Consider the following 15,877-nt stretch of genomic DNA (forward strand, 5'->3'; position numbering starts at 1 on the left):
GCCACATTCCTCCCTGCTCACGGGCAGTCTCAACGTAGGAGTTGCCGGGAGCCCCGATGCCAGCCCGCCGGGCAGCGCTCCCGACGGTCTGTGAAGAGCACCGGCCGCCTGCTGTGACAGTGCAGTTCATCATACGGAGAAGCGAATGCGGCGATGGGCAGGCTGAGCCACTGTCCGCTCGTGTCCCGCTCTGTCGGTCCCCAGTACATGTCCCGAGTTACCCGGTGCGAACTGTGGCGCTGAACGAGGGGGAAACCCGGCCTCTGCCGAGGCGCAGGCTCTGCCCTCTCCCACCGGCCCAGCCTGGGAAGCGGGGGAGCAGCCTGGGATTTGGGGAGCAGCCTGGGATTTGGGGAGCAGCCTGAATAGCCATCGTCGTACTGGGCTGAGCATACCCCATGGCACAGCCAAGCGTGTGGGCCGAGATGTGGGGCACGGGGAGATATAATCGGTTGTGAGCTGCAAGCAGGGAGCAGATTAATGAGGATTTGAACTCCCAGCGGAGGGAACTGGCCGGGACGTGTTCGGGCGTTTGCAGTGTGTTTATGTTTGGTATAAGCTTTCCTCCCCCATATATGCACGTTGGATTTAATAGCACAAATGTAGACCTTTGCTTTCACCTTTCAGAGAAACTTCTCGTCACTACAGGGGTGTCGTCACTGATAAGAGTTCCATGCAGTCACAAGACCCAGTGCAGTAGAGATAGAACATAAACCACATTTATATGCACATCTGAGCGACAGTAATAATGCAGGCAGACACCAGCAAATGCAGCTGAGACTGTGCCTTCTGAATATGCTGTGGTTTTCAGCTCCATTGTTTTTGGCGTCTTCTTGGGACAGCCCTATTGTGCCATTTTCCTGTAGCCCTTCAGATGCTCTCCTACTCGGTATGCCCTGTGCTAGGCACACTATATCCAAGTAGTTAAAATTTCCACGATGCAGCCAGAAACGAGCCTTATAAACCTTGTCAGAGGCAGAAGAACGACTCACTGGTGTTAGATGGCAGGGTTTAAAATGTAAAGCCTAAATCAGCAGAGCAGCTTGCAAGGCTTTTCTGCTACAGGTTGAAGACCCAAAAAGTCATGGACCTGTGGTTCTGAAATTCCTGCTTAAGGTCCAGCAGGGCCAGGCTTCCAGATCTGGTATGGCATGTTGTCTGCTCTGTTTCAGGGAGTAAATGAGAGACAGTTTTATCTCTCACACATGTTTAAGTCCTTTTATCTGAGGAAAGAAAAAAGGAATAAAGATGAACCCCCAAACAATGGAGGAACTATTTCTATTAGATAAGTCATATTTTCTCTAACTTTGGGAATAATTCTAAGTCAATATCCCCTTGGCACAATATAGATTGATTTAGAATTTATCTGAACTGAGAAGTGGCCTTAGTAAAGCTGTAGGAAGTGCTTCTCTCCAGTTGCTCCTTGGCAGACCCCAGCAGCAGTGGCAGGTGATTACAGAAGTTTTCTTAATGGGACCTCTGCACAGCCACAGAAGAAATGTTCCAACCTGCTTTCGTTTGCCAGGTCTCTCAGGGTGGGCAGGAAGAAAACCACAGAGAGCTCGGCTGCACCTGGTGCTGGCCAAGCCACTGTTTTTCTCTGTCCTCAGAGGTAAACATGAACATTGCCATAAAACTCAAGAGCTGGAGCTTTTTTCTAGAACTGTTGCATTTAATGACAATTATTTAGCATGATTTCTTTTGTATGACATTTTGCCCTGTACAATGTCTTCCCTACCTCCCTTAAATCTGTGATTTTGTGCCTCAGTGAGTTTATTATTATTGTTTCTCCTTTCTTTGTTTATCAAAATAGGAAGTATGCTATGTTTTTTGGATTATCTGATCTGCTCTGTACACCAATAGATTTTGAAAATACACCCAAGATAATTAATACTTGTTGAAGTCAAAGTGAAATCTGTGAGTGACTGAATGAGAACACATATATGTTTTTACTGACAGAGGTCATCTGATGCATGATTTTATCTAGGTGTTGCTTAGTTTCCAAGTTATGTAGGAGGCCTAGAAAATGGAGCTGCTGTAACTGTGACTAGGTATGTCTTTGCATTCTTTGCATTGTCCTTGCATTTTATGGAGAAAATATTTTCTTTTTGTATCTGCATATTGTTGAGGGTTTTTCTTCTGCTAGCATCAATTTATGTTGAATTCTCTTACAGATTTTGTGTAATAAAGCTAGGTTTATATTCCAAGGTGTGGATGTATCCTCGAATTTTCATGAAACTTTTATGCTCAAATATCTATATTTATTTCCTTGTAAGCTTAAAACTGTGCAAGAAAACAAAAGATATTAAGTAAATAGAGGAAAAGTAGCCAGAAAAATAATACAAGTACAGCAGGACATAGTGAAATAATTAACCCTAAGTTCATGAAACGGCAGTTCAACAAAAGCTTGCAGGCAGCCTGCCTAACAGCAGTTGTATAATAGCAATAATTCATTGGCTTTCTGCAGAGACCTTCCTACCCCCCCTCTCCACCCTGATAAAATGTTTAGCACACCTTGTACTGTGCTGCAGGGGCTTGAGCACATGAGCTTATTGTTTTGTTGTTTATACCTCCCTTCCCCAAATGCCTGGAATTTCTGGTTCCCCAGCAGCCCTAAGAGCGTCCAAATCCTGCACTTTGCACTATGCAATAATGTCTGTATGATCTGGAGTGGGTCTGAAGGGCTGAAAAGTCACAGTACTTCAACCTGCAAAAAAGAAAAAAGAGTGAAACCTGCTGACTGCTGACTGCTGCTCCCTGAGTTTCATAAAAGTGGGTCACAGGGAGCATTTCAGACATGTGATTTATGAATTCGGAACCACCTCATCTACTCTGTCTTGCTTCTATTTATCCTGTTTTCCTGGACATTTTCTGTGCAACCTAAGACTGTGATCCCTGATAACTGTAGGAATGAAAACTGACATATTAAACAGACTTATCATGGTCTGAGTTTTTCTGCACCCACTGTCTCTCACCAGTTTTAGAAAATTATTGCCTTCACCTACACAGGGCTTATTCATGTAAAATTGCAACAGTGGTATTATAATGGAGTGGTAGCATAATGCAGGAAGGGCTTGACTACTGAAATTTTTTTCTCTTTCTGGTAGGAAAGTGTGTTGATTAAGGGGACATCAGTGGGGTTAGGAAAGGAAAAGCAGCATGGGAAGGTATATACTTGCCTTTTCCTCATAGTTAAAGTAAGTGTTCCATTAGAGAAACAATAACTTGCATGACAATAGCCATTAACTGAGAAATTATGGGAAAAAAAGAAGGTAAGCTTTAGTTTTCTAACTCAGTTATATTCTTCTAAAATTATTTTGCCAATTCAGATCTTACTATCCCATAAGGTAAGTCTGCTAACTCAGGCTGCTATCTATCATTGCAGACATATAAAGGTGTTGAAATCATAGTTGTGGGATTGGAGCATAGATGTCATTAACAATAAAAGTGCTTGTGATGTAGACAAGTCTTTTATTGGAAGAGTTTAGATGTCCTCCAGAAGAGTCAAATATTGCATGTGCACTATGGAAAATGTCAGGGAGAAAAGAGGTAGAAATGACATATTTAGTTCAAGCAGAGCTCTTTAGGAAACAGCCAGGAAGATCAAAAGACAAGCTAAGATGGCTGAAAAATAAGGCATGAACTGATATTGTCAGAAATCCATCAAATCACAGTGAAAACCAGAGCAAGATGAATTGCTGAGTATTTGCAGAAAGAGAGACAAAAGGCCTGGATAATTTCCATTAATTAGCCACAGAAGTAGACTCGAAGTGAGAAAGGAAAGAGAGGCATTCTTAAAGGAGAAAGATAATAATATAGCAGAGAGTTTGGAGAAAGGAAAATGTCAGTTCCAAAACGGACCCTTCTAGATAGTAGAATGAAAATAAGGCACATCAGAAAGATTGACTTAAGAGTGGACAGAGACTGAGATGCTTCAAAAGAAATGTGCATATTTACTGAATAGTATTTACTGAAATAAGCATAATTTATAAAGAGAAGAAACTTGAATTAAAGAATAAAAATCATAGAAAAAATTACATACTAATAATACCAGCATTTAGTTCATGAATCTTGGAAGCTAAAGTAGGAGCCAGTTAGGAGAAAAGGTAAATTATGTTATATTTTGTGTCTACACTATTACCTGAATCAGCCTTTTATGTTAAGAACACTTAAGCTAAAAGAACCTGTTCATCTCCTGTACAAATACTAGCATAAAATAGATGTCTCAGATCAATACCACATCCACAAGCCATTAAATACTTTGTAATCAAACAAAATATTTAGGTTGTTTCAAAGCCGAATCCCATGCAGTCAAGTCTATTTCATATTTTATTGACACTAAAGGATACCCTCTTATCTCTTATCTGTCTTCTCAAGGAAAAATAATTCCTTTTTAATTAGGTCATTGCAGTCATGTGCTGCTGCTATTACACAGACTCTTCCTGGTATATAATGATGGATAAATGCAGCATAGCATTTAAGGAGGTTTGATGCTGGCATGAATATATTAATAGGCAGGCTGTAGAGCAGGTAGAGATGATAGACTTTGATAATACAAATTCCTTTCCTGAGTTCTGTCTCCGTTCTGACCAAACCTAAGGCTGGCAGGTAAGTTAGGGTCATTTTTACCAATACTGCCAAGCAAGAGGACACAAATTGATATGAAAGGCCTACACTGAAGCCATTGAATAAAATCTCCTTATCGAGTCTGTCATAATTCTGTACTTAGAATTTTAACAAAGATCAAGGTATGATTATCCCATATACATAATTCTGAGCTATCCACACCTACTACCTTATTCTTTTGTGAGGTAAAGTCAAACAAGAGAAGTGGGAGGGATTTAAGAGTGATGTTGGTTGTTCATCTGGAAGGGACATGGGCAATATTTTTCAGAGAAGATATAGTTTGTTTATCAGTTAAAGGAGTTTATTGGCAAAAACTATACAGCTGATGCATAAAAATGTCATCAAGCAGAAAGTCCAAAAATGTTGAATTAAGCCTCATTTAATTTTTTTTTCTGATAAAACTATTTTAAGAGGTGTCTTAAAATCTTAAAACAGCCTGTTTATAAGACAGTTTAAATTTTGAAATATCACTCTATGTTTTTGCCCTTAATACAGTTTAGACCGAGTTTTCGTATGTAATAGTCATATTAAAAAAATCCATGCATTCTGAATTTGGCTCTATTGCAGTTTTTTCCTGGGAACAATTACAGATTCTTGTAAAAGTAATTATAAAGACAGTTTTATATTTGTGTGTGTGTGTAAGGCTGCCTCTGGAATGTTATTGTAACTGATCAAATTATATAATTGAAAAAATAGTAATTTGCTAGTGAAGTGCCATATAGTTACTGTCCAGAGTGGCATTCAGTTTCGTAGTAGCTTCTTGGGTCTGAAATAGTTTTGCTACAGGTGGATCCTGAGTAATGTTTTCCCCAGGACCCTTATTGTGGGGAAATGCCAGACTGTTGTACATCGCTTGTAAAGAACAATCATGAGGCAGAGAGGGTGAGTTAACAAGGTCAGGGAGCGCACAACTGGCTGTGCCAGTCTATATGCAATAAACGCCCAGTATTGCACAACTTGCAGTGGTGTTCAGAGCTCTTCTGTTTGCAGCTGTTGTTTCTGCCAACACTATTGATCAGTCCTTTGCCTTGTGTGCACTCCAGTCCAAAATAAAGCTATTCCTGCCCAAAGGGGCTTTTGCCTTATCTCAGTCTCCGTTATTCTGTGCAGCAAATAATTGATATGAATTGATGTTAACCACACTTAGTCAATTGTGTCTTTTGGGACAGAGATGGCTGTAATTTGGCTTGTAAGTTCCCTGTAACTTGCCAGCAATTCAGGCACAGCTCCACGCTAGAGGAGTGTGCCATTGGACTGACAGGGAGTCTGTGCTAGTGTAGGATCTCATGAGTAGCCCCTAGCTGTGGGAAGAAGTGAGCTGGTACAAGCTGATGAATCCAGCTAGTCACACCAGCACTTGGTGTACATGCTGCAAGCACAACCTGGCCCTGCTCACGGTGAGAAGCTGCTGTCATGTGTGAACTATCCCCAGAGTTCTCCCTTCCCTCAGCTTCTCAAAGGATCTGGTACATGTCTCATGACCAGTCAAATGAAGTTTTGGGTTGTGGCTCACCAGTTCCTGGCTCTCACTGTTATCAGCTATGAGTCTTCTTTTCAAATTTTTTTTTAAGAGCTGCTTAGTCCTTCACACCTCAAACTGTGTTAAGAGTTTTGCCCATCACGATGGAACTATCCTCAATAATGTCTTGATGATAATGCAGTCAGTGTGCTGCAAGGCTTCATCATAGATCAGCTTGTTATATCACCTTATAAATTCGCCAATGTTGGTTGTGAGAAGTCATCTTCTGTTAAATAGCCAGATTTTGTGCTTGTCTAGCAGAGAGGTAGGTACAAGAGCTTGGTACAGCTTTACTCTAGCAGAGAGCTTGGTCCTGTGTTGACCATATAGTCACTGTGAAAATTCATCAGAAATGATGGTTCTTTCCTTTTATAGGAGATCACCTGTGTGTCTCTAATGACAAGGTGCTTCTAAATTAAGCAAACTCATTAATGACTTAAAACTCGGTTCTATTGATGGAGACAAAACGAAAGTTACACACTTTTTTCCAGAACTTTCTGATAAACAGTCTTAGCAATTTATTCAGAGTTGTTCAGTAACTAAATCACTAGCATGAACACTTCCTATTAATCCCTCTACAAAGGTGCTTGGAAAAACCCAGACTTTTGCAGTCTAAATTGAGTCTGAGGACCTATTTTGGAGGTTGCAGATCATCATGCCTCATGGCCTAAGCAGGACAAGCAGGATGTGCTTCAAGATGCATCCTGTTTTAATCTTCCTTATAAAAACAAAGTGCTTGAAAAAGCTTGACTGAACTTTACCTTGCATCTCATCATGGAGATACTTCAAAATTAATAACTGCTCTAGGACAGGAGAGACTTTGCAGGAATCTTCAAAGTCTGGGTTTCTGATTGCATCAGAGGTTTTAATAAACTCATTGAAGCAATGTAAATGTATTAAGTTTTATTTCTTCCTTTTCCTGTCTTTCTATGGTGATAACTGCTATTAAAAAAATTCCTATTGTTTGCATGAAATCTGCTTTTTGATTTCCTAAAATAAGTATTGGCAGTGTATGAATACTGTAACAGTGGTGCTCTACCACAGAAGTCTTTCATGTCATACAACTTGATCTGGATTCAGTGACAAACGACCTTAAATCCAGTTTGTCAGCAAGTATGTCTGACCAAGATAACAAGTCTGAGAAGTGCTGGTTTCCTTTTCAAACAGAAGCTGACTGGCCTTATTACTGCTGGCAAATCAGCTTGGATGCTTCCACTTCATAGTGTCAAACCATCCCTGTGTCAAATGACAAGCCTCATCTGAGCTGTTTCTTCAAATAAAGCATAGTCTCTGTGACTTTGCACAGTCAACCTCACTAGCTATTTTTATTCAGCACAGCAGCTATGCCAGTTGCCCTGCAGTGTTACTTTGCATTCTGGAAGGAGGTTCCATAATTTTCTGCTCTGTGCATAGAAATTTCCAATGGTAGCTGTAACTGACTGCCATAATGTTTGGTTTTGATCACAGAAAAAAAAAAAAAATCAGCAGACACAGCATGTGATGTCTTTTAGGAAAATAGGCCATTTTTAGAAGTTTATCTAGTAGTCTTAATTCCCAGTTGGAAGTTATCAAGCACAGAAGAGCATTGTTGTCTTTTTATTGATTTTATTTACAGCATCCTGTATTCTAGGCTGGCTGTACACAGCTTTATCCCCATGTTACCATCCTTCTGCCTGCGTCCCTTTCTACTGGATTTGTCCCCAGCGCTGGCAACTGCAACACATCACTGACAGTGGGAGAGCTATAACATCTTATACAGCACCATCGTGGATTTCTTCTGGGTCAATACATCCCTGTGCTTACTGTCTCCAATTTCGTGAACTTATTATTTAGGGGTTTTCACCATTTTTGTAACCAACAATTTACATGTTAAAAATTATTATTCAAAAAATGTCAGCTGTGCATTCTGACAAAGCCACACACATAGTTTAACTGGTCAGCCAAGCCTGTTTCCCGGGGAATTGCTGACAGACAAAGTCATGACTACCAAAACCATGTTCTTGGTAAAATCAGCTTTTATAAGCAACTCTTTCTCCTCTGAACTCTGGCAATGAGATGCAATTAATTTCTATGTCTAAATTCAGTTTGAGTTCATTCTTTGAAGAATGTTCAGCTCAAAACAAGTGGTGGGAAAGAGATTATATCCTGCTGCCAGTCCAATATAGAAAGCCACTTAGAATTTAAAGGCAAACATAATTTCTGTAATGCTTTGATATAAAAGAGGTGGTAGCTGCTCATCATTATTTGCACTTGTTACCTTTAATAGCAGACAATTTGGTACACAATGTACAGTTATTTGTACATTTTGAAAGGCTTTTTACAATGAGCTGCATAATCATACCAGTTTTGTGTAGTATATCAATCCTGGGAAAATACTAATCCAGTCAGAATCCTTAAGAAGGCTGACTAATGCTAATGCTTACTGAACAGAAGTTTTCAGAGTTGCATGCAAGAAACACCATGAAAAATGGAGAAATATAAAAACAGTAGTTACATTACTGAACTTTGCTTTCTGAGTGGAAAAGTTGACTTTGTGAGCTACATAATAAATTAGAATATGATAAATTAGAAGTATTCAGGTAACACTGTAGTTTTCAGTTTTGATTAGTTTAGAGCAATCCAAATTCAAAGTATGTACTTTGTATTCATTCTTGTTGAAGATCAAGTCCTGCATTCTACCTACAAGTAGGGTCTTCCTCTAGCTGTAAAGTAGAGATGAATTTGGATTCTTAATTTTCCTCCATTTTCTACTTCTTCAGAAAAATAAAAAAGCTTGGACAGATATGAATAACAAAAAGAACTCTGTAGAAGCATTTTAAAATCCATGACTTTGTAAAGTGTCTAAACTCTGATGAGCTTCTAACAGTAATCTTTATTTTTAATGGGTGCTAACTTACATTAGTCCAAAGTAAGCATCTTAAAAGGCTAAAAACATAAAAAGTCTTGAACTTTTATTTTTTCTGTTTTCCTATGCTTTTTGAAAATACTGTCACCCCACTGCTTCTTTCTGAAGATAATTACCATTCCTCTAATAGCAGCAGGTAGGCAATTTCACTTTACCTAAAACTGTATTTTCCAAAGAAAACCAAAAAGCTGACTTCTGTCACTGATGTTTTACTAATTTGTGCAGAGTGCTGCAGGGTGACACTAATATTTTCAGTTAGCCCGGCTGTTGCAAGGTAGCTGCATCCTAAGCAAGTAGAAGAGATGTTCCATGAAATCCACATCACTCCAGGATGGAAAAGCATGTAAAAGATTTTCACAGAAAGGAATAGGGTGGAGAGCAGACAATATCCATTCCAACACAAAGCCTTAAACGTGGCTAGGATAACCAGTGATGTTATCCACTGACAGGGGCTGATTTTTCAATGACTTTCTGACTAAAAACTGGTTCGGCCAGCTTTGTACTGCTTTTTCTTTTCACACCACCTCAGGCCTTAATCTGCAGGGGACATTCTGGGGTCAAGCTCTGACATGAGTAGGAGATGAAGTATTATCCTTAGTTTAAACTGTTTGAGAGATAACATATCTGAAACAGTTATCCCAGTACTTTATGTCAAGGGGTGAGGAAGCTATCAGCAACTCCACGGGTCAACATTCAGAAAACTGATGTGAAAGAACTTTTTATTTTTTCAGTCTGTGCTGAAAACAGTTTAGCTTGTTCTACAAGGCTGGCTTTACAGTTTGCTTTGATTGCATATGCCAGTGAAAAGGTTGAACTGATTTGAACTTTGTGAGATGGATAGCAGCTGTTGTACTAAGCTGTTTAAACCCACCAATTTGGGCTTAAACCTTGGCTGAGTAAATACAAAGCCTTAACCATACATAGTACCCATAATGAGCTTTCCTCTTTCAATTTCTGTGAATAGAATTTATTTTTAAATAAACAATATTTTACTGCCAGATTTTCCAATACCAAATTTTCCATTGCCAGATACTGAGGTATCTTACATAAAAAACCAAACCAAACCAAAAAAAATTTAAAAAACAAAAAGACCCTAAAAATAAAGCAGGTGAGTTTATTTTCATTTTTCATGAGTGAAGTTACTGTTCATCATTGCTGAATGCAGTACAGCTCTCTCCTCCCTAAAACAAAGTTTAAAAAAGCCTAGCATTGGAATCATGTAAAAATCTGAAAAATTATGTCTTTGTGTATGTGTGTGCATGTCTCATACCTCTCTGGAATAAGAGAAAGGAAGATAAAGTGGAGGAGAGGAAATGTAAACAAAACCAGCCTACAATAGTGTGTGCACTTCCTGTTGGTTTCTGTAGCCTTTAAAGTCCAAAAATCAGTATATGCATATAAGAATGGGAAAGGTTCCAAAGAATTCTTGCTGAAGTCACGAGGTTGTTTCCTTATCACTCAGTAAGGCATCTAATGCTGACACAAGTAGGACAATAATGTTAATTTTTTACCCAGGTAGAAAAGAATGAGTGAGCAGTTAATAGTGTAGAGAAAGAAACATTAGTTCTGAGACACAAGCTTGTTACAATTCGGACTTACACTTAACCCCAGAGAATCTGAAGGTCCTTTGCCCAATATGTCAGCCTATCACAGAATTTCACAGAGAATGCAGAAGCTTTCACTTAGTGGCAGCTTGATGTAGAAATATATAGCAAAAGAGATTTCTCAATATCTTACTGTAAGTTTTTCCTAGACAGAAACTTAAATGAACCAACAGATATTTTATCAAAATAAAACTCAACTATTTTCCCAGGACCAAAAAAGAGGTATGCATTATGTGGCCATTTCATTGATTTATTAAGTATTTGCAAACCTTGGCAGGTTTCATTGCTACTTTTAAACTACCTCCAATTCAGTGACAGATTCACATAGCTGCTAATATTGTCCAGTTCAATTTGCAGTATTTCATTTGAACTAGAGGCCTCAGGTGCAGGCTTTGGATCAAAGGTTAGGGTTTGTATCCATCCTTCTTCTTTACACCCATTGATAGCAAAAGACACAGATTCATGTGAAGGTCTTTTGTTATTAAGAGGGTTTGCTCTGCTATTTCCTTCTCATTTGGATGTGAAACCTGAGCAAGAGAAACTAAAGAAAAAATCAGTATTTATTCCCTTGTGACATGACACTTGGCAGCTTTGCACAGTGTAGTCATTGGTGTTCAGCCACCATCTAACTCCCTCCCATCCTGCAGGCAACTCAGAGAGCTCCTGTGGAAGCTCTCCTTGGTCACTGCTCTTCACACAGCTCATAGTCCCTCTGTGTGCTTAGCATTGGTTTTCCCAACCCATGAGCATTTTCATGACAGTGTCTATAGCTGGAGTAGAAAGTTCTTTCAAAGGGTAAAAGAGGAACTTGTCACCATTTTCTTGTACCTTGAGAAGCAGCATTCCTGTGTTCAAAATAAGAGCTTTGTATAGAATCTCATGTAAAGTAAATTTTAGAATACCCATTACAGTGGTATCTCATTGAATACTATTTCCAGTGCCTTCACTTTACACAACCAGCAAACAAAAGCAGAGTATGGCATGGTCTCTAATAACAAAAATAGAATACGTCACAGTGTGCTCTGTGTTTTTGTTTGGTTTGTTTAATTTGAAATAAAAGTAAGAAGTTGTCACAGAAGTTCAAATCTCATCTCTTCCTACATTTTACATTTTTACCTGCAATCAAGGTGAAAGCGATATGTTTGGTTTTGGTGGTTTAAGTTCAGGTGATTTAATTGATCTACATTTAGCAGGACACACGGCATTAATAAACTCATCAGAGAACCCAGCAGAATTACATGCATACAATTATTTATGTATATGAACATTTGTATGGTAATAGTTGGCACCAAGGTAAATACTAAATTTCTCACAAACCTATTTTCTTTATTTCTTTCAGCTGTACATAGAGGTAAGGTTTGATCCTTTTCCCATAGCTATCTCGTAGCATGTATAATTAGGTCCTCCTCTCTTTTTGTTTCCATCTCCCTCTTCTGTAGTTCAATTTCATAAACTGATTTCCTACCTTTTCTTTTGCTTTTAGAAAGATACAAAAGTTTACTTTGAAACTCTTTGTTCTGTCTTTTGAGAATTCCCTTCTCACCCATGCTGCACTCATTTTAATGTTCCTAAAGCTGTAATATTTGGTGAGTCCAAATATGAGTATGTGCTACATCAACTATTTTTCACTACAGCAGAGAAAAGCCTTTCATTTTCACCAGTCAGTGTACCAGTACAATAAAAATATTTTATGTTCTAGCCAAATGTAACTTTTTGGTTCCAGAACTTACTGAGACTTTCAGAAGCAAGAACCTTTTGGATGCTAGTAACTTTTAAAAAGAAGAATCTATAACTTGCTGACCTTGGTAGGCAGGAACTCTAGAGTTAACATTATGTCCTCTATTCTCCAAATAGTGCTGGCACCTCTTGTCAGAGGAATAGTAAGTGACTTCCCCATGACCAGCTGGAAGTTGATGGCTTTGATTATTTTATAAACCAGTTTTAAATCCTTTGCACGTGCAGTGTTGTACTGTCAGACTGGTGAGCTGCTGCTGCTGCTGCTGCTGTTGCCTTGCAATACGCTCATGTGCATCCTGGTAACAGACTTCCAGTGGGAGTTGACCTAGGTTCACTGCATGCACCATGCCAATTGCAGGAGGCTGAGGTTTTCAAAACATTTTGGAGTATATTTACAAAAAGCTACATAGTGAGAAGTCAGGATGATGACCACGGATACATTAATGTGTGAGGAGGAAGGCACACTATCACATGAACAAGGAAATGGCACCTGGAACTGTAAAGACCAGACAATTAAAGGCCAGGTTGTGAGACAGTTCAAAACATCGTGGCAGCTAGTGAACCAATACATTAGCCTGGTATGAGAAGGCACACACACACAGATTTCCCTAAAGATGCAGGACTTAACTAAAATGTCCTTATTGACATTAATTTTACACTGCACGGGGGTTTATTATGTGGATGTAATTTCACTGAACCATGACAAATAGTTTTTGTCTGGAAACTAGTTTATTCATGTAGTCAAGCTTGTTCATTTTTACAATAGAGATTACTTAAATATGGTATATTTCAAAGTGTATCAAAATGCATTAAAGCAGCTTGTATCAGCAATAGTTAGAAGTCAGCAAGAGAGGCAATCAGGCTTTTTCTACTGCACGGACATGTCATGAAGCTTGCCTTGCTAGTACTTGCATTAGTCTCTCACTAGAAATTAGTAGTAAAGCATCATTTTTGTAATTCAGGAAAGGACTGGAACCTGACATCTCTGAAGGACCAAAAATTACCTTTATTTTCATAATTGCATTTAACTTTCACAGTTGCTGGAATGAATCAGAATACTTCAGGGTTCTTCTGCATCTTGCTTGGCACTGAACAGTAACATGACTGTTAATGTTAAAAAAAGCCCACAAATAGATTCTCGGAGTTGAAAATCTACCATGAAAATTAAACGGTAGATTTACAGCATAATCATTGTATGCACTTCTGCTGAAACTGTCTAGCAGGTTAAAACCTGTGTGACCTATCATCACTTCTGCAGCCAGAGTACTACTAGAAGTAGGCAATTTACTGAGGAAAAAAAAGACTTTGATATGGAAGAATCTGTGTCATTTTCCATCTGTACTGACATTTTCTGTGCTTCACAAGTAATAATAATGAGAATAAAAATATATTTCAGGAAATTTCATAAAACATACACAAACAGGATGTGCCCTTCCTGTGCACAGAGTCAATAAATGTTCTGTGACATGTAAAGCTTCAAAGCAGAATTCAAGTGGGGCCTAAGTGATATACGGGCTTTGTACTGTCCTTTGCCCATGAATGAGTACCATAAATGACACGGAGGTATCTGAGTGAGTGAAGAGTTTGCACTTACTAAAGCTATTGATGCTGCTTCTATTTGTATTTACTAATATGATTCAAAAGCACCATCAAATCTAGAAACACCCATTTGTTTACCACATTCAGATGTGATCTGACTCTAAGAAATTGAGGACAGATGAAGAATAGCATCTGGTTTTATTAGTTTCCAAAAACCTTCCCAGTATGTGGTACCAGTAGTGACAAAAAAGGGAGACAAGATTACACTGGCATCTTTTCTACCCAAAATATTAATGTCAATCACAAGTAATCGAATGGCTACAGTAACTACCTAATCTGTTCCCTGTATTTGTATTGCTTGAAATGTATTTATAATGCTTCTGTTGCCACAGGATTTGGGAACATGTGCTCTAGGAACTGCTCCTACACATTCTGTACATCCAAGTAGGCCTCACTGGTGTGCGTCATTCCACTGACTTCATGGCAACTGTGGCAGAGAAGAGCAGCCTCATGGAGCATAGTCTGGATTTCTGTGAGAAGCCTGAACTGCTGCAGGCACTGAGCTGATGTGTATTGTGTCCTTTTGCTATTGCTAGCACGCCTTGCAGCTTCACCCATGTGCAGTATTATCGATTGTACTGTTTCTAGTATCCACTTTCCTCTCAGGGCTAGCTTATGGCTTTCTCTGAGGCACTGCATTCTGCCATAAAACCACAGTCACAGATTATGAGTCTGATGCAGGTGGGAGACAGAAAAGAAAGAGGCTGGAATCAACAAGCCCAAGTCAATGCCAGGCTCTCAACAGTCCCTTGGCATGGGCTCAAGCCCGCAAGTACTGCTGAATGATCAAGGAAAATAGGTATTTGATTTTAAGAGCACTGGACCTTCTATTTGTGGATGTATGTCTGTGTGCTTAGCATGTATCACATGTTTACTGATATGAAAACAAAGATTCAAGTAACTAAAAATCCCAGTCCCTTGGTGATGCTTGTGACTGACTTCATTTCCCTGGTAAGAACCCTAAGATCTTTTAGGAAGCCTACCATGCCAAACACTGTGTCGTGTTTAATCCTGTACTTGTCCTTTATGTGGTACTCCTGTTGACGTCAGTGGAGACTTGACTTGTGAGAGTGCAGAGGAATGAGGCTGAATGGATTTTTTTCAAGCAAAATTGAATGGAAGGAAACCTTCTGAAAAGTACTGAAATCTTATTCCTTCTTACAACATAAAGGGATGTTTTTTGCTATGTTCTTCAAGGGTTCTTACCTATATGGATTTTTATCTATGCATTTATGAGACTGTTGATATACTGGATAGCACGACTGGCAGATTTAAAAGTGATTGATGCAAAGTATAAATAATGAGCAAAGAAGGAATGCCTAATAAAAGTGTAATATGCATTTCCATTTGTTGTTCTACATCACACGCCACAGCCATTTCTAACTAATTTCTGTGTACACAGTTTTGCCATCACATTTCCATTTTATGGTCGCTAAACCATACTGAGGCATGCAAACGTGAGGACACACTGTGTTAGTCACTAATAAGCTTTAAATATTTTCTGCTTATACTTGAAAGGGTCTGAGAAACGCCTTTAATTTTTGTAAGCAATTTCCAGCTGGTTACGTTTGCTGTTACCAACAGTACCCATTATACAAACAGACTTTTCTCCCTCCTCTTACAAATACAAACAAAAGACACAGATTTTACAATGCTGAATGTAAATGATGAAGTCATTCTGGTGTTGTTATTCTAGATTTACAATGACCTCACTGAAAACAGAATTTAGACCCCTGTAGTTAAACCACAACAGAACAATATTAAAACCAGATTTGAATAAACCATCTTAAGAAAATGGGGTTAAGTTACAATGTCATTTCCATACCGAAAACTGCTCAGAGCAAGACACAGAAAAGCCTTCAAACAGGACCATCTGCAAACGCACTC

At 38.9% G+C, this 15,877-nt stretch overlaps 1 long non-coding RNA gene across 1 annotated transcript in view; it reads right to left on the bottom strand.

Annotated features, from left to right (window-relative positions):
- The window catches only part of LOC108445911, a 65,273-nt gene that overhangs the window by 48,853 nt on the left and 543 nt on the right, over positions 1–15,877 (bottom strand). The gene's annotated exons all lie outside the window — the stretch shown is intronic.

This window comes from Corvus brachyrhynchos, unplaced genomic scaffold (genome assembly GCF_000691975.1).
Source record: "Corvus brachyrhynchos isolate BGI_N302 unplaced genomic scaffold, ASM69197v1 scaffold293, whole genome shotgun sequence".
NCBI lineage: Eukaryota > Metazoa > Chordata > Aves > Passeriformes > Corvidae > Corvus > Corvus brachyrhynchos.